The 25,826-nt window shown below is 48.2% G+C and overlaps 29 non-coding genes and 3 pseudogenes across 29 annotated transcripts; 8 read left to right on the top strand and 24 right to left on the bottom strand.

Annotated features, from left to right (window-relative positions):
* Positions 1 to 506: 506 nt before the first annotated feature.
* LOC135015117 (U1 spliceosomal RNA) lies at positions 507 to 670 on the top strand. Its single transcript, XR_010213465.1, has one exon. It is a non-coding gene; the product is annotated as a U1 spliceosomal RNA (small nuclear RNA).
* Positions 671 to 822: 152 nt separating this feature from the next.
* Positions 823 to 985, top strand: LOC135015250 (U1 spliceosomal RNA). The gene has a single exon (XR_010213584.1). It is a non-coding gene; the product is annotated as a U1 spliceosomal RNA (small nuclear RNA).
* Positions 986 to 2,370: 1,385 nt separating this feature from the next.
* LOC135015249 (U1 spliceosomal RNA) lies at positions 2,371 to 2,533 on the bottom strand. The gene has a single exon (XR_010213583.1). It is a non-coding gene; the product is annotated as a U1 spliceosomal RNA (small nuclear RNA).
* A 152-nt stretch (positions 2,534 to 2,685) lies between these two features.
* On the bottom strand, positions 2,686 to 2,849 carry LOC135015110 (U1 spliceosomal RNA). The gene has a single exon (XR_010213459.1). It is a non-coding gene; the product is annotated as a U1 spliceosomal RNA (small nuclear RNA).
* Positions 2,850 to 3,523: 674 nt separating this feature from the next.
* Positions 3,524 to 3,686, bottom strand: LOC135015196 (U1 spliceosomal RNA). The gene has a single exon (XR_010213543.1). It is a non-coding gene; the product is annotated as a U1 spliceosomal RNA (small nuclear RNA).
* Positions 3,687 to 3,838: 152 nt separating this feature from the next.
* Positions 3,839 to 4,002, bottom strand: LOC135015387 (U1 spliceosomal RNA). Its single transcript, XR_010213661.1, has one exon. It is a non-coding gene; the product is annotated as a U1 spliceosomal RNA (small nuclear RNA).
* Positions 4,003 to 4,676: 674 nt separating this feature from the next.
* Positions 4,677 to 4,839, bottom strand: LOC135015172 (U1 spliceosomal RNA). Its single transcript, XR_010213521.1, has one exon. It is a non-coding gene; the product is annotated as a U1 spliceosomal RNA (small nuclear RNA).
* Positions 4,840 to 4,991: 152 nt separating this feature from the next.
* LOC135015136 (U1 spliceosomal RNA) lies at positions 4,992 to 5,155 on the bottom strand. Its single transcript, XR_010213485.1, has one exon. It is a non-coding gene; the product is annotated as a U1 spliceosomal RNA (small nuclear RNA).
* Positions 5,156 to 5,853: 698 nt separating this feature from the next.
* On the bottom strand, positions 5,854 to 5,989 carry LOC135015327 (U1 spliceosomal RNA; annotated as a pseudogene).
* Positions 5,990 to 6,141: 152 nt separating this feature from the next.
* Positions 6,142 to 6,305, bottom strand: LOC135015116 (U1 spliceosomal RNA). The gene has a single exon (XR_010213464.1). It is a non-coding gene; the product is annotated as a U1 spliceosomal RNA (small nuclear RNA).
* Positions 6,306 to 6,979: 674 nt separating this feature from the next.
* LOC135015195 (U1 spliceosomal RNA) lies at positions 6,980 to 7,142 on the bottom strand. Its single transcript, XR_010213542.1, has one exon. It is a non-coding gene; the product is annotated as a U1 spliceosomal RNA (small nuclear RNA).
* Positions 7,143 to 7,294: 152 nt separating this feature from the next.
* On the bottom strand, positions 7,295 to 7,458 carry LOC135015375 (U1 spliceosomal RNA). The gene has a single exon (XR_010213657.1). It is a non-coding gene; the product is annotated as a U1 spliceosomal RNA (small nuclear RNA).
* A 674-nt stretch (positions 7,459 to 8,132) lies between these two features.
* LOC135015296 (U1 spliceosomal RNA) lies at positions 8,133 to 8,295 on the bottom strand. Its single transcript, XR_010213617.1, has one exon. It is a non-coding gene; the product is annotated as a U1 spliceosomal RNA (small nuclear RNA).
* Positions 8,296 to 8,447: 152 nt separating this feature from the next.
* On the bottom strand, positions 8,448 to 8,611 carry LOC135015046 (U1 spliceosomal RNA). The gene has a single exon (XR_010213396.1). It is a non-coding gene; the product is annotated as a U1 spliceosomal RNA (small nuclear RNA).
* Positions 8,612 to 9,308: 697 nt separating this feature from the next.
* LOC135015319 (U1 spliceosomal RNA) lies at positions 9,309 to 9,444 on the bottom strand (annotated as a pseudogene).
* A 152-nt stretch (positions 9,445 to 9,596) lies between these two features.
* LOC135015017 (U1 spliceosomal RNA) lies at positions 9,597 to 9,760 on the bottom strand. The gene has a single exon (XR_010213367.1). It is a non-coding gene; the product is annotated as a U1 spliceosomal RNA (small nuclear RNA).
* Positions 9,761 to 12,999: 3,239 nt separating this feature from the next.
* Positions 13,000 to 13,163, bottom strand: LOC135015060 (U1 spliceosomal RNA). The gene has a single exon (XR_010213410.1). It is a non-coding gene; the product is annotated as a U1 spliceosomal RNA (small nuclear RNA).
* Positions 13,164 to 13,833: 670 nt separating this feature from the next.
* LOC135015408 (U1 spliceosomal RNA) lies at positions 13,834 to 13,996 on the bottom strand. Its single transcript, XR_010213674.1, has one exon. It is a non-coding gene; the product is annotated as a U1 spliceosomal RNA (small nuclear RNA).
* Positions 13,997 to 14,148: 152 nt separating this feature from the next.
* LOC135015034 (U1 spliceosomal RNA) lies at positions 14,149 to 14,312 on the bottom strand. Its single transcript, XR_010213383.1, has one exon. It is a non-coding gene; the product is annotated as a U1 spliceosomal RNA (small nuclear RNA).
* A 692-nt stretch (positions 14,313 to 15,004) lies between these two features.
* Positions 15,005 to 15,146, bottom strand: LOC135015279 (U1 spliceosomal RNA; annotated as a pseudogene).
* Positions 15,147 to 15,298: 152 nt separating this feature from the next.
* LOC135014989 (U1 spliceosomal RNA) lies at positions 15,299 to 15,462 on the bottom strand. The gene has a single exon (XR_010213339.1). It is a non-coding gene; the product is annotated as a U1 spliceosomal RNA (small nuclear RNA).
* A 615-nt stretch (positions 15,463 to 16,077) lies between these two features.
* Positions 16,078 to 16,240, bottom strand: LOC135015343 (U1 spliceosomal RNA). Its single transcript, XR_010213638.1, has one exon. It is a non-coding gene; the product is annotated as a U1 spliceosomal RNA (small nuclear RNA).
* A 152-nt stretch (positions 16,241 to 16,392) lies between these two features.
* On the bottom strand, positions 16,393 to 16,556 carry LOC135015000 (U1 spliceosomal RNA). Its single transcript, XR_010213350.1, has one exon. It is a non-coding gene; the product is annotated as a U1 spliceosomal RNA (small nuclear RNA).
* A 671-nt stretch (positions 16,557 to 17,227) lies between these two features.
* Positions 17,228 to 17,390, bottom strand: LOC135015359 (U1 spliceosomal RNA). Its single transcript, XR_010213651.1, has one exon. It is a non-coding gene; the product is annotated as a U1 spliceosomal RNA (small nuclear RNA).
* Positions 17,391 to 17,542: 152 nt separating this feature from the next.
* On the bottom strand, positions 17,543 to 17,706 carry LOC135015045 (U1 spliceosomal RNA). Its single transcript, XR_010213395.1, has one exon. It is a non-coding gene; the product is annotated as a U1 spliceosomal RNA (small nuclear RNA).
* A 671-nt stretch (positions 17,707 to 18,377) lies between these two features.
* Positions 18,378 to 18,540, bottom strand: LOC135015257 (U1 spliceosomal RNA). The gene has a single exon (XR_010213591.1). It is a non-coding gene; the product is annotated as a U1 spliceosomal RNA (small nuclear RNA).
* A 144-nt stretch (positions 18,541 to 18,684) lies between these two features.
* On the top strand, positions 18,685 to 18,800 carry LOC135015467 (U5 spliceosomal RNA). Its single transcript, XR_010213722.1, has one exon. It is a non-coding gene; the product is annotated as a U5 spliceosomal RNA (small nuclear RNA).
* A 270-nt stretch (positions 18,801 to 19,070) lies between these two features.
* LOC135015444 (U5 spliceosomal RNA) lies at positions 19,071 to 19,186 on the top strand. Its single transcript, XR_010213697.1, has one exon. It is a non-coding gene; the product is annotated as a U5 spliceosomal RNA (small nuclear RNA).
* Positions 19,187 to 19,472: 286 nt separating this feature from the next.
* On the top strand, positions 19,473 to 19,588 carry LOC135015449 (U5 spliceosomal RNA). Its single transcript, XR_010213703.1, has one exon. It is a non-coding gene; the product is annotated as a U5 spliceosomal RNA (small nuclear RNA).
* A 286-nt stretch (positions 19,589 to 19,874) lies between these two features.
* On the top strand, positions 19,875 to 19,990 carry LOC135015465 (U5 spliceosomal RNA). The gene has a single exon (XR_010213720.1). It is a non-coding gene; the product is annotated as a U5 spliceosomal RNA (small nuclear RNA).
* Positions 19,991 to 20,264: 274 nt separating this feature from the next.
* Positions 20,265 to 20,380, top strand: LOC135014929 (U5 spliceosomal RNA). Its single transcript, XR_010213277.1, has one exon. It is a non-coding gene; the product is annotated as a U5 spliceosomal RNA (small nuclear RNA).
* A 276-nt stretch (positions 20,381 to 20,656) lies between these two features.
* On the top strand, positions 20,657 to 20,772 carry LOC135014942 (U5 spliceosomal RNA). The gene has a single exon (XR_010213291.1). It is a non-coding gene; the product is annotated as a U5 spliceosomal RNA (small nuclear RNA).
* Positions 20,773 to 25,826: the final 5,054 nt, after the last annotated feature.

Raw genomic sequence — 25,826 nt, 5'->3', positions numbered from 1 at the left:
ACACCCTTTTACTTGCCTTACAGAGCAGCTCTGGAGCTGTTACAGTGCCCAGCTGCTGCAAGAAATCAGCTTGAATGCTTCAGGGGCTGGGGCATAGCCAACATGAGCCCCACACCAAAGGAGGGTGGAGGTGTTTAATGCAAACTAGGGGTCAGCCAAGCGCCGTAAAAGGCCACCATGCCCTGCACGCCCCTTTTCTCTTTTCATATGCAGACGAGGGTTGAAGCCAACTTTGACCCACTGCTTGGATGACATCACCATATGCAAATCCATCTGCGGCAGGCCTTCACCCAGGAATGCTTGCACTAGTTGTTGCATTTGGTTTGTTGTTTGGGGGTGCTTCAGTATTAGGCAGCCTTCTGCCCTCCCATGTTCATCTGAAAATATATGTTCTCCCTGCAGTTGTTGTCCCCAGATGAGAGTTCCCTTTTGCTGCCTCAGTTGAATCTCCTTTACTTGACAGAGATGTGCATGAGCAGCGGCCCTCCCCAGCCCTATTCCAAATCATACTTATTTTGCATAGGAGATACCATGGTCATGAAGATTTTTCTCCCAGGGTGAGGTTCATTCATTGCATTTTGGGTATGCTGACCCCTGTGATTTCCCCAAATGTGGGAAACTTGACTGCATTATTTGTGGTAGTGGGAGACTGTGTTTGTGCTTTCCTCTGGTCAGCTCTGGTAAAAGTCAGATTTCTTTGTCTCAGATTTTCCTTTAGCCTTGTTCTTCTTTCGAGAGTTCCCTTGTGCTGCCTCAGTTGGATCTCCTTCACTTTACAGGGGGGTACCCGAGCAGCGACCCTCCCCAGCTCTAGCCCAACTCCTACTTACCTGCCAGGTGAGATACTATGATCATGAAGGTGCTTCTCCCAGGGCAAGGCTCACCCATTGTACTCTGGGTGTGCTGCTCCTGCGATTTCCCCAAATGTGGGAAACTTGACTGCATAATTTGTGTTTCCCCTGGTCGGCTCTCGTATAATTCAGATCTCTTTGTCTCAGGTCTTTCTCCAGCCTAGTTTGCTGTCTGTTTCCACTTCTCTTTTCTTCAGCCGCTCCCTTCTATACCCTTGTGCACTATCCTGACTTCTCCTCCCGTCTGCTTACTTTGTGACTTCCAATGCACAATGCAAACTACAGGTAGTGCTGCAGGGCCCACACCCTTTTACTTGCCTTACAGAGCAGCTCTGGAGCTGTTACAGTGCCCAGCTGCTGCAAGAAATCAGCTTGAATGCTTCAGGGGCTGGGGCATAGCCAACATGAGCCCCACACCGAAGGAGGGTGGAGGTGTTTAATGCAAACTAGGGGTCAGACAAGCGCCGCAAAAGGCCACCATGCCCTGCACGCCCCTTTTCTGTTTTCATATGCAGACGAGGGTTGAAGCCAACTTTGACCCACTGCTTGGATGACATCACCATATGCAAATCCGTCTTCTGCAGAACTTCCCCCAGGAATGCTTGCACTAGTTGTTGCATTTGGTTTGTTGTTTGGGGGTGCTTCAGTATTAGGCAGCCTTCTGCCCTCCCATGTTCATCTGAAAATATGTGTTCTCCCTGCAGTTGTTGTCCCCAGATGAGAGTTCCCTTGTGCTGCCTCAGTTGAATCTCCTTAACTTGACAGAGATGTGCCTGAGCAGCGGCCCTCCCCAGCTCTATCCCAAATCATACTTATTTTGCATAGGAGATACCATGGTCATGAAGATTATTCTCCCAGGGTGAGGTTCATTCATTGCATTCTGGGTATGCTGACCCCTGTGATTTCCCCAGCTGCTGCAAGAAATCTGCTTGAATGCTTCAGGGGATGGGACATGGCCAACATGAGCCCCACACCAAAGGAGGGTGGAGCAGAAGGCTGACTAATACTGAAGCACCCCCAAACAACAAACCAAATGCAACAACTAGTGCAAGCATTCCTGGGGGAAGGCCTGCCGCAGATGGATTTGCATATGGTGATGTCATCCAAGCAGTGGGTCAAAGTTGGCTTCAACCCTCGTCTGCATATGAAAACAGAAAAGGGGCGTGCAGGGCATGGTGGCCTTTTGCGGCGCTTGTCTGACCCCTAGTTTGCATTAAACACCTCCACCCTCCTTCGGTGTGGGGCTCATGTTGGCTATGCCCCAGCCCCTGAAGCATTCAAGCTGATTTCCTGCAGCAGCTTGGCACTGTAACAGCTCCAGAGCTGCTCTGTAAGGCAAGTAAAAGGGTGTGGGCCCTGCAGCACTACCTGTAGTTTGCATTGTGCATTGGAAGGCACAAAGTAAGCAGACGGGAGGAGAAGTCAGGATAGTGCACAAGGGTATAGAAGGGAGCGGCTGAAGAAAAGAGAAGTGGAAACAGACAGCAAACTAGGCTGGAGAGAGACCTGAGACAAAGAGATCTGAATTATACGAGAGCCGACCAGGGGAAACACAAATTATGCAGTCAAGTTTCCCACATTTGGGGAAATCGCAGGAGCAGCACACCCAGAGTACAATGGGTGAGCCTTGCCCTGGGAGAAGCACCTTCATGATCATAGTATCTCACCTGGCAGGTAAGTAGGAGTTGGGCTAGAGCTGGGGAGGGTCGCTGCTCGGGTACCCCCCTGTAAAGTGAAGGAGATCCAACTGAGGTAGCACAAGGGAACTCTCGAAAGAAGAACAAGGCTAAAGGAAAATCTGAGACAAAGAAATCTGACTTTTACCAGAGCTGACTAGAGGAAAGCACAAACACAGTCTCCCACTACCACAAATAATGCAGTCAAGTTTCCCACATTTGGGGAAATCACAGGGGTCAGCATACCCAAAATGCAATGAATGAACCTCACCCTGGGAGAAAAATCTTCATGACCATGGTATCTCCTATGCAAAATAAGTATGATTTGGAATAGGGCTGGGGAGGGCCGCTGCTCATGCACATCTCTGTCAAGTAAAGGAGATTCAACTGAGGCAGCACAAGGGAACTCTCATCTTGGGACAACAACTGCAGGGAGAACATATATTTTCAGATGAACATGGGAGGGCAGAAGGCTGCCTAATACTGAAGCACCCCCAAACAACAAACCAAATGCAACAACTAGTGCAAGCATTCCTGGGGGAAGGCCTGCCGCAGATGGATTTGCATATGGTGATGTCATCCAAGCAGTGGGTCAAAGTTGGCTTCAACCCTCGTCTGCATATGAAAAGAGAAAAGGGGCGTGCAGGGCATGGTGGCCTTTTGCGGCGCTTGGCTGACCCCTAGTTTGCATTAAACACCTCCACCCTCCTTTGGTGTGGGGCTCATGTTGGCTATGCCCCAGCCCCTGAAGCATTCAAGCTGATTTCTTGCAGCAGCTGGGCACTGTAACAGCTCCAGAGCTGCTCTGTAAGGCAAGTAAAAGGGTGTGGGCCCTGCAGCACTACCTGTAGTTCGCATTGTGCGTTGGAAGGCACAAAGTAAGCAGACAGGAGGAGAAGTCAGGATAGTGCGCAAGGGCATAGAAGGGAGCGGCTCAAGAAAAGAGAAGTGGAAACAGACAGCAAACTAGGCTGGAGAGAGACCTGAGACAAAGAGATCTGAATTATACGAGAGCCGACCAGGGGAAACACAAATTATACAGTCAAGTTTCCCACATTTGGGGAAATCGCAGGAGCAGCACACCCAGAGTGCAATGGGTGAGCCTTGCCCTGGGAGAAGCACCTTCATGATCATAGTATCTCACCTGGCAGGTAAGTAGGAGTTGGGCTAGAGCTGGGGAGGGTCGCTGCTCGGGTACCCCCCTGTAAAGTGAAGGAGATCCAACTAAGGCAGCACAAGGGAACTCTCGAAAGAAGAACAAGGCTAGAGGAAAATCTGAGACAAAGAAATCTGACTTTTACCAGAGCTGACCAGAGGAAAGCACAAACACAGTCCCCCACTACCACAAATAATGCAGTTGAGTTTCCCACATTTGGGGAAATCACAGGGGTCAGCATACCCAAAATGCAATGAATGAACCTCACCCTGGGAGAAAAATCTTCATGACCATGGTATCTCCTATGCAAAATAAGTATGATTTGGAATAGGGATGGGGAGGGCCGCTGCTCATGCACATCTCTGTCAAGTAAAGGAGATTTAACTGAGGCAGCACAAGGGAACTCTCATCTGGGGACAACAACTGCAGGGAGAACACATATTTTCAGATGAACATGGGAGGGCAGAAGGCTGCCTAATACTGAAGCACCCCCAAACAACAAACCAAATGCAACAACTAGTGCAAGCATTCCTGGGGGAAGTTCTGCAGAAGACGGATTTGCATACGGTGATGTCATCCAAGCAGTGGGTCAAAGTTGGCTTCAACCCTCATCTGCATATGAAAAGAGAAAAGGGGCGTGCAGGGAATGGCGGCCTTTTGCGGTGCTTGGATGACCCCTAGTTCGCATTAAACACCTCCACCCTCCTTTGGTGTGGGGCTCATGTTGGCCATGCCCCATCCCCTGAAGCATTCAAGCTGATTTCTTGCAGCAGCTGGGCACTGTAACAGCTCCAGAGCTGCTCTGTAAGGCAAGTAAAAGGGTGTGGGCCCTGCAGCATTACCTGTAGTTTGCATTGTGCATTGGAAGGCACAAAGTAAGCAGACGGGAGGAGAAGTCAGGATAGTGCACAAGGGTATAGAAGGGAGCGGCTGAAGAAAAGAGAAGTGGAAACAGACAGCAAACTAGGCTGGAGAGAGACCTGAGACAAAGAGATCTGAATTATACGAGAGCCGACCAGGGGAAACACAAATTATGCAGTCAAGTTTCCCACATTTGGGGAAATCGCAGGGGCAGCACACCCAGAGTGCAATGGGTGAGCCTTGCCCTGGGAGAAGCACCTTCATGATCATAGTATCTCACCTGGCAGGTAAGTAGGAGTTGGGCTAGAGCTGGGGAGGGTCGCTGTTCGGGCACCCCCCTGTCAAGTGAAAGAGATCCAACTGAGGCAGCACAAGGGAACTCTCGAAATAAGAACAAGGCTAGAGGAAGATCTGAGACAAAGAAATCTGACTTTTTCCAGAGCTGACCAGAGGAAAGCACAAACACAGTCCCCCACTACCACAAATAATGCAGTCGAGTTTCCCACATTTGGGGAAATCACGGGGGTCAGCATACCCAGAATGCAATGAATGAACCTCACCTTGGGAGAACAATCTTCATGACCATGGTATCGCCTATGCAAAATAAGTATGATTTGGGATAGGGCTGGGGAGGGCCGCTGCTCAGGCACATCTCTGTCAAGTAAAGGAGATTCAACTGAGGCAGCACAAGGGAACTCTCATCTGGGGACAACAACTGCAGGGAGAACACATATTTTCAGATGAACATGTGAGGGCAGAAGGCTGCCTAATACTGAAGCACCCCCAAACAACAAACCAAATGCAACAACTAGTGCAAGCATTCCTGGGGGAAGGCCTGCAGCAGATGGATTTGCATATGGTGATGTCATCCAAGCAGTGGGTCAAAGTTGGCTTCAACCCTCGTCTGCATATGAAAAGAGAAAAGGGGTGGGCAGGGCATGGCGGCCTTTTGCAGCGCTTGGATGACCCCTAGTTCGCATTACACACCTCCACCCTCCTTCGGTGTGGGGCTCATTTTGGCTATGCCCCAGCCCCTGAAGCATTCAAGCTGATTTCTTGCAGCAGCTGGGCACTGTAACTGCTCCAGAGCTACTCTGTAAGGCAAGTAAAAGGGTGTGGGCCCTGCAGCACTACCTGTAGTTCGCATTGTGCATTGGAAGGCACGAAGTAAGCAGACTGGAGAAGTCAGGATAGTGCGCAAGGGCATAGAAGGGAGCAGCTCAAGAAAAGAGAAGTGGAAACAGACAGCAAACTAGGCTGGAGAGAGACCTGAGACAAAGAGATCTGAATTATACGAGAGCTGACGAGGGGAAACACAAATTATGCAGTCAAGTTTCCCACATTTGGGGAAATCGCAGGAGCAGCACACCCAGAGTGCAATGGTTGAGCCTTGCCCTGGGAGAAGCACCTTCATGATCATAGTATCTCACCTGGCAGGTAAGTAGGAGTTGGGCTAAAGCTGGGGAGGGTCGCTGCTCGGGTTCCCCCCTGTGAAGTGAAGGAGATCCAACTGAGGCAGCACCAGGGATCTCTCGAAAGAAGAACAAGGCTAGAGGAAGATCTGAGACAGAGAAATCTGACTTTTACCAGAGCTGACCAGAGGAAAGCACAAACACAGTCTCCCACTACCACAAATAATGCAGTCAAGTTTCCCACATTTGGGGAAATCACAGGGGTCAGCATACCCAAAATGCAATGAATGAACCTCACCCTGGGAGAAAAATCTTCATGACCATGGTATCTCCTATGCAAAATAAGTATGATTTGGAATAGGGCTGGGGAGGGCCGCTGCTCATGCACATCTCTGTCAAGTAAAGGAGATTTAACTGAGGCAGCACAAGGGAACTCTCATCTGGGGACAACAACTGCAGGGAGAACACATATTTTCAGATGAACATGGGAGGGCAGAAGGCTGCCTAATACTGAAGCACCCCCAAACAACAAACCAAATGCAACAACTAGTGCAAGCATTCCTGGGGTAGGTTCTGCAGAAGACGGATTTGCATACGGTGATGTCATCCAAGCAGTGGGTCAAAGTTGGCTTCAACCCTCGTCTGCATATGAAAAGAGAAAAAGGGCGTGCAGGGCATGGTGGCCTTTTGCGGCACCTGGCTGACCCCTAGTTTGCATTAAACACCTCCACCCTCCTTTGGTGTGGGGCTCATGTTGGCTATGCCCCAGCCCCTGAAGCATTCAAGCTGATTTCTTGCAGCAGCTGGGCACTGTAACAGCTCCAGAGCTGCTCTGTAAGGCAAGTAAAAGGGTGTGGGCCCTGCAGCACTACCTGTAGTTCGCATTGTGCGTTGGAAGGCACAAAGTAAGCAGACAGGAGGAGAAGTCAGGATAGTGCGCAAGGGCATAGAAGGGAGCGGCTCAAGAAAAGAGAAGTGGAAACAGACAGCAAACTAGGCTGGAGAGAGACCTGAGACAAAGAGATCTGAATTATACGAGAGCCGACCAGGGGAAACACAAATTATACAGTCAAGTTTCCCACATTTGGGGAAATCGCAGGAGCAGCACACCCAGAGTGCAATGGGTGAGCCTTGCCCTGGGAGAAGCACCTTCATGATCATAGTATCTCACCTGGCAGGTAAGTAGGAGTTGGGCTAGAGCTGGGGAGGGTCGCTGCTCGGGTACCCCCCTGTAAAGTGAAGGAGATCCAACTAAGGCAGCACAAGGGAACTCTCGAAAGAAGAACAAGGCTAGAGGAAAATCTGAGACAAAGAAATCTGACTTTTACCAGAGCTGACCAGAGGAAAGCACAAACACAGTCCCCCACTACCACAAATAATGCAGTTGAGTTTCCCACATTTGGGGAAATCACAGGGGTCAGCATACCCAAAATGCAATGAATGAACCTCACCCTGGGAGAAAAATCTTCATGACCATGGTATCTCCTATGCAAAATAAGTATGATTTGGAATAGGGCTGGGGAGGGCCGCTGCTCATGCACATCTCTGTCAAGTAAAGGAGATTTAACTGAGGCAGCACAAGGGAACTCTCATCTGGGGACAACAACTGCAGGGAGAACACATATTTTCAGATGAACATGGGAGGGCAGAAGGCTGCCTAATACTGAAGCACCCCCAAACAACAAACCAAATGCAACAACTAGTGCAAGCATTCCTGGGGTAGGTTCTGCAGAAGACGGATTTGCATACGGTGATGTCATCCAAGCAGTGGGTCAAAGTTGGCTTCAACCCTCATCTGCATATGAAAAGCGAAAAGGGGCGTGCAGGGCATGGCGGCCTTTTGCGGTGCTTGGATGACCCCTAGTTCGCATTAAACACCTCCACCCTCCTTTGGTGTGGGGCTCATGTTGGCCATGCCCCATCCCCTGAAGCATTCAAGCTGATTTCTTGCAGCAGCTGGGCACTGTAACAGCTCCAGAGCTGCTCTGTAAGGCAAGTAAAAGGGTGTGGGCCCTGCAGCACTACCTGTAGTTTGCATTGTGCATTGGAAGGCACAAAGTAAGCAGACGGGAGGAGAAGTCAGGATAGTGCACAAGGGTATAGAAGGGAGCGGCTGAAGAAAAGAGAAGTGGAAACAGACAGCAAACTAGGCTGGAGAGAGACCTGAGACAAAGAGATCTGAATTATACGAGAGCCGACCAAGGGAAACACAAATTATGCAGTCAAGTTTCCCACATTTGGGGAAATCGCAGGGGCAGCACACACAGAGTGCAATGGGTGAGCCTTGCCCTGGGAGAAGCACCTTCATGATCATAGTATCTCACCTGGCAGGTAAGTAGGAGTTGGGCTAGAGCTGGGGAGGGTCGCTGTTTGGGCACCCCCCTGTCAAGTGAAAGAGATCCAACTGAGGCAGCACAAGGGAACTCTCGAAAGAAGAACAAGGCTAGAGGAAGATCTGAGACAAAGAAATCTGACTTTTTCCAAAGCTGGCCAGAGGAAAGCACAAACACAGTCCCCCACTACCACAAATAATGCAGTCGAGTTTCCCACATTTGGGGAAATCACAGGGGTCAGCATACCCAGAATGCAATGAATGAACCTCACCCTGGGAGAACAATCTTCATGACCATGGTATCGCCTATGCAAAATAAGTATGATTTGGGATAGGGCTGGGGAGGGCCGCTGCTCAGGCACATCTCTGTCAAGTAAAGGAGATTCAACTGAGGCAGCACAAGGGAACTCTCATCTGGGGACAACAACTGCAGGGAGAACACATATTTTCAGATGAACATGTGAGGGCAGAAGGCTGCCTAATACTGAAGCACCCCCAAACAACAAACCAAATGCAACAACTAGTGCAAGCATTCCTGGGGGAAGGCCTGCAGCAGATGGATTTGCATATGGTGATGTCATCCAAGCAGTGGGTCAAAGTTGGCTTCAACCCTCGTCTGCATATGAAAAGAGAAAAGGGGCGTGCAGGGCATGGCGGCCTTTTGCAGCGCTTGGATGACCCCTAGTTTGCATTACACACCTCCTCCCTCCTTCGGTGTGGGGCTCATGTTGGCTATGCCCCAGCCCCTGAAGCATTCAAGCTGATTTCTTGCAGCAGCTGGGCACTGTAACTGCTCCAGAGCTACTCTGTAAGGCAAGTAAAAGGGTGTGGGCCCTGCAGCACTACCTGTAGTTCGCATTGTGCGTTGGAAGGCACGAAGTAAGCAGACGGGGAAGTCAGGATAGTGCACAAGGGCATAGAAGGGAGCGGCTCAAGAAAAGAGAAGTGGAAACAGACAGCAAACTAGGCTGGAGAGAGACCTGAGACAAAGAGATCTGAATTATACGAGAGCCGACGAGGGGAAACACAAATTATGCAGTCAAGTTTCCCACATTTGGGGAAATCGCAGGAGCAGCACACCCAGAGTGCAATGGTTGAGCCTTGCCCTGGGAGAAGCACCTTCATGATCATAGTATCTCACCTGGCAGGTAAGTAGGAGTTGGGCTAGAGCTGGGGAGGGTCGCTGCTCGGGTTCCCCCCTGTGAAGTGAAGGAGATTCAACTGAAGCAGTACCAGGGAACTCTCGAAAGAAGAACAAGGCTAGAGGAAGATCTGAGACAAAGAAATCTGACTTTTACCAGAGCTGACCAGAGGAAAGCACAAACACAGTCCCCCACTACAACAAATAATGCAGTCGAGTTTCCCACATTTGGGGAAATCACAGGGGTCAGCATACCCAGAATGCAATGAATGAACCTCACCCTGGGAGAACAATCTTCATGACCATGGTATCTCCTATGCAAAATAAGTATGATTTGGGATAGGGCTGGTGAGGGCCGCTGCTCAGGCACATCTCTGTCAAGTAAAGGAGATTCAACTGAGGCAGCACAAGGGAACTCTCATCTGGGGACAACAACTGCAGGGAGACCACATCTTTTCAGATGAACATGGGAGGGCGGAAGGCTGCCTAATACTGAAGCACCATCAAATATCAAACCATGGCCCTCATTCCGAGTTGATCGCTCGCAAGGCGATTTTAGCAGAGTTACACACGCTAAGCCGCCGCCTACTGGGAGTGAATCTTAGCTTCTTAAAATTGCGACCGATGTATTCGCAATATTGCGATTACAAACTACTTAGCAGTTGCAGAGTAGCTTCAGACTTACTCGGCATCTGCGATCAGTTCAGTGCTTGTCGTTCCTGGTTTGACGTCACAAACACTCCCAGAGTTCGCCCAGACACTCCCCCGTTTCTCCGGCCACTCCTGCGTTTTTTCCGGAAACTGTAGCGTTTTTTCCCACACGCCCATAAAACGGCCTGTTTCCGCCCAGTAACACCCATTTCCTGTCAATCACATTACGATCGCCGGAGCGAAGAAAAAGCCGTGAGTAAAAATACTTTCTTCATTGTAAAATTACTTGGCGCAGTCGCAGTGCGAATATTGCGCATGCGTACTAAGCAGAATTTCACTGCGATGCGATGAAATTTACAGAGCGAACGACTCGGAATGAGGGCCCATATGCAACAACTAGTACAAGCACTCCTGGGGGAAGGTCTGCAGCAGACGGATTTGCATACGGTGATGTTATCCAAGCAGTGGGCCAAAGTTGACTGGAACCCTCATCTGCATATGAAAAGAGAAAAGGGGCATGCAGGGCATGGCGGCCTTTTGCAGTGCTTGGATGACCCCTAGTTCACATTAAACACCCCCACCCTCCTTTGGTGTGGGGCTCATGTTGGCCATGCCCCATCCCCTGATGCATTCAAGCTGATTTCTTGCAGCAGCTGGGCACTGTAACAGCTCCAGAGCTGTTCTGTAAGGCAAGTAAAAGGGTGTGGGCCCTGCAGCACCACCTGTTGTTCGCATTGTGCGTTGGAAGGCACAAATTAAGCAGACGGGAGGAGAAGTCAGGATAGTGCGCAAGGGCATTCTTTTCTCTTAGTCCGGGGGCAAGGCTTCAAAATGGGGTCTGCAACGGAGGAAACACAGGGGGCGTGGTCACAGCAGCTTTTCTCTACAGTCTGCACCAGCAGGAGCCTACACCATTTTTTATGATCACGCTGAACTGAAGTGCGACTGCAATTACAGCATGGTCAAGAAGGGAGGCGTCATGCTGGGTGGCCATGCCCTGTCACTGTGCAGGAGCCAGCACCGCTCACACACTAGTCCCCGGGTGCAGCCCCCAACCCCCGGGACACCCAGAGCAACAAAATGTAGATTCAGGCCACCAGGCCACGCCCCTACCTATGAAACCATGCCTCCTTTTTACCATTGCGCTGTTTATCTGCGCGCACTGCATTACAATCTCCCTCGCCACCTCTCTGGGTGTCACCAGTGATAGTGACACCTCTGCCATGCTTGTAGCAGCTGGTCCTAAGATCTACGCCTCAAGCCCTGAGTGTTTGCCCTTGTGACTTGTTGATCATCATAGCGAAGCAGATGCTTACAGAAAACTGCAGGGGCTTAGATTGAAAATAAAAAAAAATGATGGGTATAAGGTAGAGAGGAGCGGGTTCGGTTCTCCGAGAACCGAATTCCCCACGAACTTCACGTGGTTTACACTGGTCCGAGGCAGGCTCGGTTGTTCCCGCCTGACTCGGAAAACCTGAACAAGGGAAAATGTCATCATCCCGCTGTCAGATTCTCGTGAGATTCGGATTCCATATAAAGAGCTGCGCGTTGCTGCCATTTTTACTCGTGCATTGAAGAGAGAGCGGAGAGGACGTGGCTATGTTCTCTCAGTGGAAATCTCAATATCAGTGCTCAGTATCAGTGGTTACTTATTGCTGCTCAGTAATACTAGTAGTGTGTCTCTCCTGCTCAGTGTCAGTTCTCAGTAGTATCCTCATCAGTGCTCAGTATCACTGCTCATTGTCTTGTGCTGCATTGTGGTGCTCAGCATACTACAGTACATTACTAATAGTCCAGTGCTGCATCTTGCTGCTCAGTGTCAGTTCTAGTATCCTCATCAGTGCTCACTATCACTGCTCATTGCATTGTGGTGTTCTGTATACTACAGTAACATAGTAATATAGTATATATAGAGGAGCGGGTTCGGTTCTCCGAGAACCGAATTCCCGACGAACTCCACGTGGTTTACACTGGTCCGAGGCAGGCTCGGTTGTTCCCGCCTGACTCGGAAAACCTGAACAAGGGAAAATGTCATCATCCCGCTGTCGGATTCTCGCGAGATTCGGATTCCATATAAAGAGCTGCGCGTTGCCGCCATTTTTACTCTTGCATTGAAGAGAGAGCGGAGAGGACGTGGCTATGTTCTCTCAGTGGAAATCTCAATATCAGTGCTCAGTATCAGTGGTTACTTATTGCTGCTCAGTAATACTAGTAGTATGTCTCTCCTGCTCAGTGTCAGTTCTCAGTAGTATCCTCATCAGTGCTCAGTATCACTGCTCATTGTCTTGTGCTGCATTGTGGTGCTCAGCATACTACAGTACATTACTAATAGTCCAGTGCTGCATCTTGCTGCTCAGTGTCAGTTCTAGTATCCTCATCAGTGCTCACTATCACTGCTCATTACATTGTGGTGTTCTGTATACTACAGTAACATAGTAATATAGTAACATATAGTAACATAGTTTTTGAGGTTGAATAGAGGCAAATTGCCCATCGTGTTCAACCTGTTTTAAGTTGTGATGATTCTACATACTTGCTGAATAATGTTTTATGACTAGTTAGCTACTATAACTCATGTTACCCCCGGATTAACCATGTTGATATTTTAAGTATTATAACCTTGGATAGCTTTTTCATTCAGAAATGTATCCATTCCTTTTTTAAATCCAATTACAGAGTCCGCCATTACCACCTTCCCTGGCAGGGAATTCCACATCCTGATTGCCCTAACAGTGAAGATCATAGTATCTCACCTGGCAGGTAAGTAGGAGTTGGGCTAGAGCTGTGGAGGATTGCTGCTCGGGCACCCCCTGTCAAGTGAAGGAGATCCAACTGAGGCAGCACAAGGGAACTCTCGAAAGAAGAACAAGGCTAGAGGAAGATCTGAGACAAAGAAATCTGACTTTTACCAGAGCTGACCAGAGGAAAGCACAAACACAGTCCCCCACTACCACAAATAATGCAGTCGAGTTTCCCACATTTGGGGAAATCACAGGGGTCAGCATACCCAGAGTGCAATGAATGAACCTCACCCTGGGAGAACAATCTTCATCACAATGGTATCTCCTATGCAAAATAAGTATGATTTGGGATAGGTCTGGGGAGGGCCGCTGCTCAGGCACATCTCTGTCAAGTAAAGGAGATTCAACTGAGGCAGCACAAGGGAACTCTCATCTGGGGACAACAACTGCAGGGAGAACACATATTTTCAGATGATCATGGGAGGGCAGAAGGCTGCCTAATACTGAAGCACCCCCAAACAACAAACCAAATGCAACTACTAGTGCAAGCATTCCTGGGGGAAGGCCTGCAGCAGACGGATTTGCATATGGTGATGTCATCCAAGCAGTGGGTCAAAGTTGGCTTCAACCCTCGTCTGCATATGAAAATAAAAAAGGGGTGTGCAGGGCATGGCGGCCTTTTGCGGCGCTTGGATGACCCCTAGTTCGCATTAAACACCTCCACCCTCCTTCGGTGTGGGGCTCATGTTGGCTATGCCCCAGCCCCTGAAGCATTCAAGCTGATTTCTTGCAGCAGCTGGGCACTGTAACAGCTCCAGAGCTGCTCTGTAAAGCAAGTAAAAGGGTGTGGGCCCTGCAGCACTACCTGTAGTTTGCATTGTGCGTTGGAAGGCACAAAGTAAGCAGACGGGGAAGTCAGGATAGTGCACAAGGGCATAGAAGGGAGCGGCTCAAGAAAAGAGAAGTGGAAACAGACAGCAAACTAGGCTGGAGAGAGACCTGAGACAAAGAGATCTGAATTATACGAGAGCCGACCAGAGGAAACACAAATTATGTAATCAAGTGTCCCACATTTGGGGAAATCGTAGGAGCAGCACACCCAGAGTGCATTGGGTGAGCCTTGCCCTGGGAGAAGCACCTTCCTGATCATAGTATCTCACCTGGCAGGTAAGTAGGAGTTGGGCTAGAGCTGGGGAGGGTCGCTGTACGGGCACCCCCCTGTCAAGTTAAGGAGATCCAACTGAGGCAGCACAAGGAAACTCTCGAAAAAAGAACAAGGCTAGATGAAGATCTGAGACATAGAAATCTGACTTTTACCAGAGCTGACCAGAGGAAAGCACAAACACAGTCCCCCACTACAACAAATAATGCAGTCGAGTTTCCCACATTTGGGGAAATCACAGGGGTCAGCATACCCAGAATGCAATGAATGAACCTCACCCTGGGAGAACAATCTTCATGATAATGGTATCTCCTATGCAAAATAAGTATGATTTGGGATAGGGCTGGGGAGGGCCGCTGCTCAGGCACATCTCTGTCAAGTAAAGGAGATTCAACTGAGGCAGCACAAGGGAACTCTCATCTGGGGACAACAACTGCAGGGAGAACACATATTTTCAGATGAAAATGGGAGAGCAGAAGGCTGCCTAATACTGAAGCACCCCCAAACAACAAACCAAATGCAACAACTAGTACAAGCATTCCTGGGAAAAGGTCTGCAGAAGACGGATTTGCATACGGTGATGTCATCCAAGCAGTGGGCCAAAGTTGGCTGGAACCCTCATCTGCATATGAAAAGAGAAAAGGGTTATGCAGGGCATGGCGGCCTTTTGCGGCGCTTGGATGACCCCTAGTTCGCATTAAACACCTTCATTCTCCTTCGGTGTGGGGCTCATGTTGGCTATGCCCCAGCCCCTGAAGTATTCAAGCTGATTTCTTGCAGCAGCTGGGCACTGTAACAGCTCCAGAGCTGCTCTGTAAGGCAAGTAAAAGGGTGTGGGCCCTGCAGCACTACCTGTAGTTCGCATTGTGCGTTGGAAGGCACAAAGTAAGCAGACGGGAGAAGTCAGGATAGTGCGCAAGGGCATAGAAGGGAGCGGCTCAAGAAAAGAGAAGTGGAAACAGGCAGCAAACTAGGCTGGAGAGAGACCTGAGACAAAGAGATCTAAATTATACGAGAGCCGACCAGGGGAAACACAAATTATGCAGTCAAGTGTCCCACATTTGGGGAAATCGCAGGAGCAGCACACCCAGAGTGCAATGGGTGAGCCTTGCCCTGGGAGAAGCACCTTCATGATCATAGTATCTCACCTGGCAGGTAAGTAGGAGTTGGGCTAGAGCTGGGGAGGGTTGCTGCTCGGGTACCCCCCTGTCAAGTGAAGGAGATCCAACTGAGGCAGCACAAGGGAACTCTCGAAAGAAGAACAAGGCTAGAGGAAAATCTGAGACAAAGAAATCTGACTTTTACCAGAGCTGACCAGAGGAAAGCACAAACACAGTCCCCCACTACCACAAATAATGCAGTCGAGTTTCCCACATTTGGGGAAATCACAGGGGTCAGCATACCCAAAATGCAATGAATGAACCTCACCCTCGGAGAACAATCTTCATGACCATGGTATCTCCTATGCAAAATAAGTATGATTTGGGATAGGGCTGGGGAGGGCCGCTGCTCAGGCACATCTCTGTCAAGTAAAGGAGATTCAACTAAGGCAGCACAAGGGAACTCCCATCTGGGGACAACAACTGCAGGGAGAACACATATTTTCAGATGAACATGGGAGGGCAGAAGGCTGCCTAATACTGAAGCACCCCCAAACAACAAACCAAATGCAACAACTAGTACAAGCATTCCTGGGGGAAGTTCTGCAGAAGACGGATTTGCATACGGTGATGTCATCCAAGCAGTGGGCCAAAGTTGGCTGGAACCCTCATCTGCATATGAAAAGAGAAAAGGGGTATGCAGGGCATGGCGGCCTTTTGCGGCGCTTGGATGACCCTTAGTTCGCATTAAACGCCCCCACCCTCCTTCGGTGTGGGGCTCATGTTGGCTATGCCCCAGCCCCTGAAGCATTCAAGCTGATTTCTTGCAGCAGCTGGGCACTGTAACAGCTCCAGAGCTGCTCTGTACGGCAAGTAAAAGGGTGTGGGCCCTGCAGCACTACCTGTAGTTTGCATTGTGCATTGGAAGGCACTTAAGAATAGAGAAGTGGAAACAGACAGCAAAATAGGCTGGAGAGAGACCTGAGACAAAGAGATCTGAATTATACGAGAGCCGACCAGGGGAAACACAAATTATGCAGTCAAGTTTCCCACATTTGGGGAAATCGCAGGGGCAGCACATCCAGAGTGCAATGGGTGAGCCTTGCCCTGGGAGAAGCACCTTCATGATTATAGTATCTCACCTGGCAGGTAAGTAGAAGTTGGGCTAGAGCTGGGGAGGGTCACTGCTCGGGCACCCCCCTGTCAAGTGAAGGAGATCCAACTGAGGCAGCACAAGGGAACTCTCGAAAGAAGAACAAGGCTAGAGGAAGAACTGAAACAAAGAAATCTGACTTTTACCAGAGCTGACCAGAGGAAAGCACAAACACAGTCCCCCACTACCACAAATAATGCAGTTGAGTTTCCCACATTTGGGGAAATCACAGGGGTCAGCATACCCAGAATGCAATGAATGAACCTCACCCTGGGAGAACAATCTTCAAGACCATGGTCTCTCCTATGCAAAATAAGTATGATTTGGGATAGGGCTGGGGAGGGCCGCTGCTCAGGCACATCTCTGTCAAGTAAAGGAGATTCAACTGAGGCAGCACAAGGGAACTCTCATCTGGGGACAACAACTGCAGGGAGAACACATATTTTCAGATGAACATGGGAGGGCAGAAGGCTGCCTAATACTGAAGCACCCCCAAACAACAAACCAAATGCAACAACTAGTGCAAGCATTCCTGGGGGAAGGCCTGCAGCAGATGGATTTGCATATGGTGATGCCATCCAAGCAGTGGGTCAAAGTTGGCTTCAACCCTCGTCTGCATATGAAAAGAGAAAAGGGGCGTGCAGGGCATGGCGGCCTTTTGCGGCGCTTGGATGACCCCTAGTTCGCATTACACACCTCCACCCTCCTTCGGTGTGGGGCTCATGTTGGCTATGCCCCAGCCCCTGAAGCATTCAAGCTGATTTCTTGCAGCAGCTGGGCACTGTAACTGCTCCAGAGCTGCTCTGTAAGGCAAGTAAAAGGGTGTGGGCCCTGCAGCACTACCTGTAGTTTGCATTGTGCGTTGGAAGGCACGAAGTAAGCAGACGGGAGAAGTCAGGATAGTGCGCAAGGGCATAGAAGGGAGCGGCTCAAGAAAAGAGAAGTGGAAACAGACAGCAAACTAGGCTGGAGAGAGACCTGAGACAAAGAGATCTGAATTATACGAGAGCCGACCAAGGGAAACACAAATTATGCAGTCAAGTTTCCCACATTTGGGGAAATCACAGGGGCAGCACAACCAGAGTGCAATGGGTGAGCCTTGCCCTGGGAGAAGCACCTTCATGATCATAGTATCTCACCTGGCAGGTAAGTAGGAGTTGGGCTAGAGCTGGGGAGGGTCGCTGCTCGGGCACCCCCCTGTCAAGTGAAAGAGATCCAACTGAGGCAGCACAAGGGAACTCTCGAAAGAAGAACAAGGCTAGAGGAAGATCTGAGATAAAGAAATCTGATTTTTACCAGAGCTGACCAGAGGAAAGCACAAACACAGTCCCCCACTACCACAAATAATGCAGTCGAGTTTCCCACATTTGGGGAAATCACAGGGGTCAGCATACCCAGAATGCAATGAATGAACCTCACCCTGGGAGAACAATCTTCATGACCATGGTATCGCCTATGCAAAATAAGTATGATTTGGGATAGGGCTGGGGAGGGCCGCTGCTCAGGCACATCTCTGTCAAGTAAAGGAGATTCAACTGAGGCAGCACAAGGGAACTCTCATCTGGGGACAACAACTGCAGGGAGAACACATATTTTCAGATGAACATGGGAGGGCAGAAGGCTGCCTAATACTGAAGCACCCCCAAACAACAAACCAAATGCAACAACTAGTGCAAGCATTCCTGGGGGAAGGCCTGCAGCAGATGGATTTGCATATGGTGATGTCATCCAAACAGTGGGTCAAAGTTGGCTTCAACCCTCGTCTGCATATGAAAAGAGACAAGGGGCGTGCAGGGCATGGCGGCCTTTTGCGGCGCTTGGATGACCCCTAGTTCGCATTACACACCTCCACCCTCCTTCGGTGTGGGGCTCATGTTGGCTATTCCCCAGCCCCTGAAGCATTCAAGCTGATTTCTTGCAGCAGCTGGGCACTGTAACTGCTCCAGAGACGCTCTGTAAGGCAAGTAAAAGGGTGTGGGTCCTGCAGCACTACCTGTAGTTTGCATTGTGCGTTGGAAGGCACGAAGTAAGCAGACGGGAGAAGTCAGGATAGTGCGCAAGGGCATAGAAGGGAGCGGCTCAAGAAAAGAGAAGTAGAAACAGACAGCAAACTAGGCTGGAGAGAGACCTGAGACAAAGAGATCTGAATTATACGAGAGCCGACCAGGGGAAACACAAATTATGCAGTCAAGTTTCCCACATTTGGGGAAATCGCAGAAGCAGCACACCCAGAGTGCAATGGGTGAGCCTTGCCCTGGGAGAAGCACCTTCATGATCATAGTATCTCACCTGGCAGGTAAGTAGGAGTTGGGCTAGAGCTGGGGAGGGTCGCTGCTCGAGCATCCCCCTGTCAAGTAAAGGAGATTCAACTGAGGCAGCACAAGGGAACTCTCATCTGGGGACAACAACTGCAGGGAGAACACATATTTTCAGATAAAAATCTTGGTCATGCTCTGGTTTCTCTTCAGAACGAACAAATCTTTCGCCTTTTACTAAAGATTTCCGTGGAGAGGAGCAAAACCGAGTTTTATCTCAATTTTTGCATGCCCCATGTTTTTGGGGTTTCTTTTATCGGTTTAAAGATAGAATGAGTGTGCTTTAATGTAAGCTCATTTGCATAGAAATGACAGTAAATGTTTGTTTCTTTTCAAACAGAACTTTCTTGACCATGCTACTTGCTTGAAAGATCTGGGAGCACATGGAATACAGTACAAACCATGCTTATAGCAAGGAGAAGACAGGTGAGAAATCTGCTTTCTTTCAAATTGGGCGCTCACTTTGATCTGAATGAGGACTGCTGGCACGGCACTCAGGCGACAGGTGGAATCTTGGTCATGCTCTGGTTTCTCTTCAGAACGAACAAATCTTTCGCCTTTTACTAAAGATTTCCGTGGAGAGGAGCAAAACTGAGTTTTATCTCAATTTTTGCATGCCCCATATTATTGGGGTTTCTTTTATCGGATTAAAGACAGAACGAGTGTGCTTTCTTGTTAGCTTTAATGTAAGTTTATTTGCATAACAATGACAATAAATGTCTGTTTCTTTTCAAGCAGAACTTTCTTGACCATACTAATTGCTTGAAAGATCTGGGAGCACATGGAAAAGAGTACAAACCATGCTTATAGCAAGGGGAAGCCTGGTGAGAAATCTGCTTTCTTTCTTTCAAATTGGGTGCTCACTTTGAGCTGAATGAGGACTGCTGGCATGGCACTCAGGCAACAGGTGGAATCTTGGTCATGCTCTGGTTTCTCTTCAGAACGAACAAATCTTTTGCCTTTTACTAAAGATTTCCGTGGAGAGGAGCAAAACTGAGTTTTATCTCAATTTTTGCATGCCCCATATTATTGGGGTTTCTTTTATCGGATTAAAGACAGAACGAGTGTGCTTTCTTGTTAGCTTTAATGTAAGTTTATTTGCATAACAATGACAATAAATGTCTGTTTCTTTTCAAGCAGAACTTTCTTGACCATACTAATTGCTTGAAAGATCTGGGAGCACATGGAAAAGAGTACAAACCATGCTTATAGCAAGGGGAAGCCTGGTGAGAAATCTGCTTTCTTTCTTTCAAATTGGGTGCTCACTTTGAGCTGAATGAGGACTGCTGGCATGGCACTCAGGCAACAGGTGGAATCTTGGTCATGCTCTGGTTTCTCTTCAGAACGAACAAATCTTTTGCCTTTTACTAAAGATTTCCGTGGAGAGGAGCAAAACTGAGTTTTATCTCAATTTTTGCATGCCCCGTCTTATTGGGGTTTCTTTTATCAGTTTAAAGATAGAACGAGTGTGCTTTAATGTAAGCTCATTTGCGTAGAAATGACAGTAAATGTTTGTTTCTTTTCAAACAGAACTTTCTTGACTATACTAATTGCTTGAAAGATCTGGGAGCACATGGAAAAGAGTACAAACCATGTTTATAGCAAGGGGAAGCCTGGTGAGAAATCTGCTTTCTTTCTTTCAAATTGGGTGCTCACTTTGAGCTGAATGAGGACTGCTGGCATGGCACTCAGGCGACAGGTAGAATCTTGGTCATGCTGTGGTTTCTCTTCAGAACGAACAAATCTTTCGCCTTTTACTAAAGATTTCCGTGGAGAGGAGCAAAACTGAGTTTTATCTCAATTTTTGCATGCCCCATCTTATTGGGGTTTTATTTTATTGGTTTAAAGATAGAACGAGTGTGCTTTAATGTAAGCTCATTTGCATAGAAATGACAGTAAATGTTTGTTTCTTTTCAAACAGAACTTTCTTGACCACACTAATTGTTTGAAAGATCTGGGAGCACATGGAAAAAGAGTACAAACCATGTTTATAGCAAGGGGAAGCCTGGTGAGAAATCTGCTTTCTTTCATTCAAATTGGGTGCTCACTTTCAGCTGAATGAGAACTGCTGGCATGGCACTCAGGCGACAGGTGGAATCTTGGTCATGCTCTGGTTTCTCTTCAGAACTAACAAATATTTCGCCTTTTATTAAAGATTTCCGTGGAGAGGAGCAAAACTGAGTTTTATCTCAATTTTTGCATGCCCCATATTATTGGGGTTTCTTTTATCAGTTTAAAAACAGAACGAGTGTGCTTTCTTGTTAGCTTTAATGTAAGTTTATTTGCATAACAATGACAGTAAATGTTTGTTTCTTTTCAAACAGAACTTTCTTGACCATGCTACTTGCTTGAAAGATCTGGGAGCACATGGAAAACAGTACAAACCATGCAGTATCACAAGAGCCTTTATTTGATCTTTCATGAAGATAGAGCAGAATTGAGGACACGTCAACAATTTCTGCCGAAGGTGGTTCATCTTTCCACATGGTGCCTTTGGCCACTGACACCTTCGTTGAGTCAAAGTCTCTGGCTGTGGTCAGAACTTTGAAAATTTATGTCACCAGAACGGTTCAGATTAGGAAAACAGAGGCTCTGTTTGTCCTGTATGCTCCCAACATGATTGGGTGTCCTGCTTCCATGCAGACCATTATGCGCTGGATCTGTGGTAAGATTCAGCATGCTCATTCCACGGCAGGATTGCCGTTACTGAATTAGGTGAAGACCCATTCTACTAGAAAGGTGGGTTCATCCTGGGCAGCTGGTCGGGGAGTCTCGGCATTGCAACTTTGCCGAGCAGCTATTTAGTAAACACTTTTGCTAAGTTTTACAAGTTTGATACCTTGGCTGATGATAACCTCAAGTTGGGTCATTCGGTGCTGCAGAGTCGTACGCACTCTCCCACCCGTTCAAGAGCTTTGGTATAACCCCATGGTTCTTAATGTGACCCCAGCATCCTCTAGGTCGTATGAGAAAATAGGATTTTAATACCTACCGGTAAATCCTTTTCTCTTAGTACGTAGAGGATGCTGGGCACCCGTCCCAGTCCATACTGTGTCTGCAGTTATTACTTGTGGTTATACACATGTTGTGTTACGGTTCTGGTCAGCTTTTTGCTGCAATTGTTCATGCCGTTGGCTTGTGTTCTGTTGAATGCCACGTTCTGCGGCATGCTTAAGGTGTGAGCTGGTAAGATGCTCACCTTAGTTTAACAATAAATCCTTTCCTCGAAATGTCCGTCTCCCTGGGCACAGTTCCTATAACTGGAGTCTGGAGGAGGGGCATAGAGGGAGGAGCCAGTTCACACCCTTTGAAAGTCTTAAAGTGCCCATGTCTCTTGCGGATCCCGTCTATACCCCATGGTTCTTAATGTGACCCCAGCATCCTCTACGGACTAAGAGAAAAGGATGCCCTTGTGTACTATCCTGACTTCTCCTCCCGTCTGCTTACTTTGTGCCTTCCAACGCACAATGCGAACTACAGGTGGTGCTGCAGGGCCCACACCCTTTTACTTGCCTTACAGAGCAGCTCTGGAGCTGTTACAGTGCCCAGCTGCTGCAAGAAATCAGCATGAATGCTTCAGGGGATGGGGCATGGCCAACATGAGCCCCACACCAAAGGAGGGTGGGGGTGTTTAATGCGAACTAGGGATCATCCAAGCACTGCAAAAGGCCGCCATGCCCTGCATGCCCCTTTTCTCTTTTTATATGCAGATGAGGGTTCCAGCCAACTTTGGCCCACTGCTTGGATGACATCACCGTATGCAAATCCGTCTGCTGCAGACCTTCCCCCAGGAATGCTTGTACTAGTTGTTGGATATGGTTTGATATTTGATGGTGCTTCAGTATTAGGCAGCCTTCCGCCATCCCATGTTCATCTGAAAAGATGTGGTCTCCCTGCAGTTGTTGTCCCCAGACGAGAGTTCCCTTGTGCTTCCTCAGTTGAATCTCCTTAACTTGACGGGGGAGGGGCTGCCCGAGCTGCCACCCTCCCCAGCCCTATCCCAACTCATACTTATTTTACATATTAGATCTCTTGATCATGAAGATTGTTCTCACAGGGTGAGGTTCATCCATTATATTTTAAAATAGGAAGGTACAAATTACATATTTGAATTGCATCTATGTGCTGGATTCAAATGTCCCCCCCCCCTTCCTTTCTCAATTGTGCCCGTCAGCAGCTATTCTAAGGTTGCTGCCAATGGGTGTGACACATTAATTTCTTCTGTGGGGTACACTGGACTCCACAAGGATTCACATTGGGGTGTAGAGTAGGATCTTGATCTGAGGCACCAACCGGCTCAAAGCTTTTGACTGTTCCCAAGAAGCTCAGTGCATTCTCCTCTATAACCCCGCTTCCATGAACAGGGAGCTCAGTTTGTAGTTGGTGCCTTCAGTAGCAGGCCAATTAACAGGGGCCTGCCTCAGGCAGCCTATTCTTAGCTATTAATTTTGACAAGAAAAGAAGAACTTGTTTTATGAGAATCTACAAGGGCTGCAGCAGGCTAGGTCTAATAGACATCTTTACTGCAGCTTCATCACTCCCAGCGGCGCTATATACTCCCGTGCCCTGGTTGCTGGGTCACTGCAGCGGAGGCTCCGGTTTCATCCTAAGGTCAGTCACACACACACCACCCTTCCGGATCACGAGGCCGCTGATGAAGGGGAGCGAGGCCGTAGGGGGTGGGCCGTGTGCGCACTGCGGTGGACACTGATTACTGGGCAGCCGCTCCACTAGCCACCAGGTACAGTTAAGGAGCACAGGTCTGGGGGTTTTTCTCCTATATTAACCCAATTTTGTACTGCCCGCAGCGCATTGTGATAGGTAATAGGGCCTGATTCAGGTTGGATTGCAATCACAATAAGCGATCCAACTGCAAAAATTGCTAAGAGCATACGCATGTGCCTGCATTTTCTGCGGCACCCCGCAGAGAATGTGATCGCCTCTGCCTGTCAATCGGGGCGGGGAAGGGGGGGAGAGGTGGGTCAGCAACACTCCATTTCCAAGTCAGGGATGGAGCGGTGCGGGGGCAAGGCTTCAAAATGGGGTCTGCAACGGAGGAGACACAGGGGGCGTGGTCACAGCGGCTGTATGACATCACATTCAGCCGCTGTGATCACAAAAATGGTGGCGGCTTCCTGCGCGCACATACAGTCTGCACCAGCAGGAGCCTACACCATTTTTTATGATCACGCTGAACTGCAGTGCGACTGCAATTACAGCATGGTCAAGAAGGGAGGCGTCATGCTGGGTGGCCATGCCCTGTCACTGTGCAGGAGCCAGCACCGCTCACACACTAGTCCCCGGGTGCAGCCCCCAACCCCCGGGACACCCGGAGCAACAAAATGTAGATTCAGGCCACCAGGCCACGCCCCTACCTATGAAACCATGCCTCCTTTTTACCATTGCGCTGCTTATCTGCGCGCACTGCATTACAATCTCCCTCGCCACCTCTCTGGGTGTCACCAGTGATAGTGACACCTCTGCCATGCTTGTAGCAGCTGGTCCTAAGATCTACGCCTCAAACCCTGAGTGTTTGCCCTTGTGACTTGTTGATCATCATAGCGAAGCAGATGCTTACAGAAAACTGCAGGGGCTTAGATTGAAAATAAAAAAATTGATGGGTATAAGGTAGAGAGGAGCGGGTTCGGTTCTCCGAGAACCGAATTCCCCACGAACTCCACGTGGTTTACACTGGTCCGAGGCAGGCTCGGTTGTTCCCGCCTGACTCGGAAAACCTGAACAAGGGAAAATGTCATTATCCCGCTGTCGGATTCTCGCGAGATTCGGATTCCATATAAAGAGCTGCGCGTTGCTGCCATTTTTACTCGTGCATTGAAGAGAGAGCGGAGAGGACGTGGCTATGTTCTCTCAGTGGAAATCTCAATATCAGTGCTCAGTATCAGTGGTTACTTATTGCTGCTCAGTAATACTAGTAGTGTGTCTCTCCTGCTCAGTGTCAGTTCTCAGTAGTATCCTCATCAGTGCTCAGTATCACTGCTCATTGTCTTGTGCTGCATTGTGGTGCTCAGCATACTACAGTACATTACTAATAGTCCAGTGCTGCATCTTGCTGCTCAGTGTCAGTTCTAGTATCCTCATCAGTGCTCACTATCACAGCTCATTGCATTGTGGTGTTCTGTATACTACAATAACATAGTAATATAGTAACATAGTTTTTGAGGTTGAATAGAGGCAAATTGCCCATCGTGTTCAACCTGTTTTAAGTTGTGATGATTCTACATACTTGCTGAATAATGTTTTATGACTAGTTAGCTACTATAACTCATGTTACCCCCGGATTAACCATGTTGATATTTTAAGTATTATAACCTTGGATAGCTTTTTCATTCAGAAATGTATCCATTCCTTTTTTAAATCCAATTACAGAGTCCGCCATTACCACCTTCCCTGGCAGGGAATTCCACATCCTGATTGCCCTAACAGTGAAGAAACCTTTCCTCCATTGCGTTCTGAACTTTCCTCCAGTCGCAGCGAGTGACCACGTGTTCTTTTAATAAATAATTCCTCTGATAACTCTTTGTTATGTATCTTTACATATTTGAAGATATTAATAATATCTCCTCTTAGGCACCTCTTTTCTAGTGTATAAATATTCAGCATAGTAAGTCTTTCCTTATAGTCCAGTACTTTTAGGCCTTTAATCAATTTAGTCTTCAGGATCTCTTACACTTCCATGAGCAGCAGAGTAGTGCAATGGAAGCATGCTGGGCCCATAACCCAGAGGTCGATTGATCAAAACTATCCTCTGCTATGTGCATTTTTTTTTTTATAATTAAAGTAATCAAAAACTGGGATTGATATTTTGGCTCTTTTATTTTTACTTAAAGTACAATAACTTTTATCATTTTAATTTGTTTTAATAGTATATTGACAGCATTGTTTTCTTTAAAAAATCCACTTAATTTTCTTTACCCTATTACTGAAATGGTAATTGACAAAAACAAACTACATTGTCACCAGAAGAGCAATGCAAAATGTACAAGTGATATATGAAAATCATCTTCCATCTTGAATTTCAATGATGCATTGGGACAACAATTTGTGAGAAACATCTTCACCCACAAAGAAAGATTTTCTTAATTCCTTACCTGTGTGCTGATTAGATATCACCTTGTTTTCACATTAAACAGACTTCCCCGTGAGGAAGCAGCAAGGATGCAGTGACGTTTCCTGGTGTCAACCTGTATTATTTCAGTAGACATTGAAATGAGGATGCATCTTTGATGCCTTTCCAATGAAGCAAGTTTATTTCAG

The sequence above is a fragment of the Pseudophryne corroboree genome, unplaced genomic scaffold (assembly GCF_028390025.1).
Source record: "Pseudophryne corroboree isolate aPseCor3 unplaced genomic scaffold, aPseCor3.hap2 scaffold_294, whole genome shotgun sequence".
Lineage (NCBI taxonomy): Eukaryota > Metazoa > Chordata > Amphibia > Anura > Myobatrachidae > Pseudophryne > Pseudophryne corroboree.
Note: the sequence above shows the minus strand (reverse complement) of the source record. Positions and strands in the feature narration are given on the sequence as shown.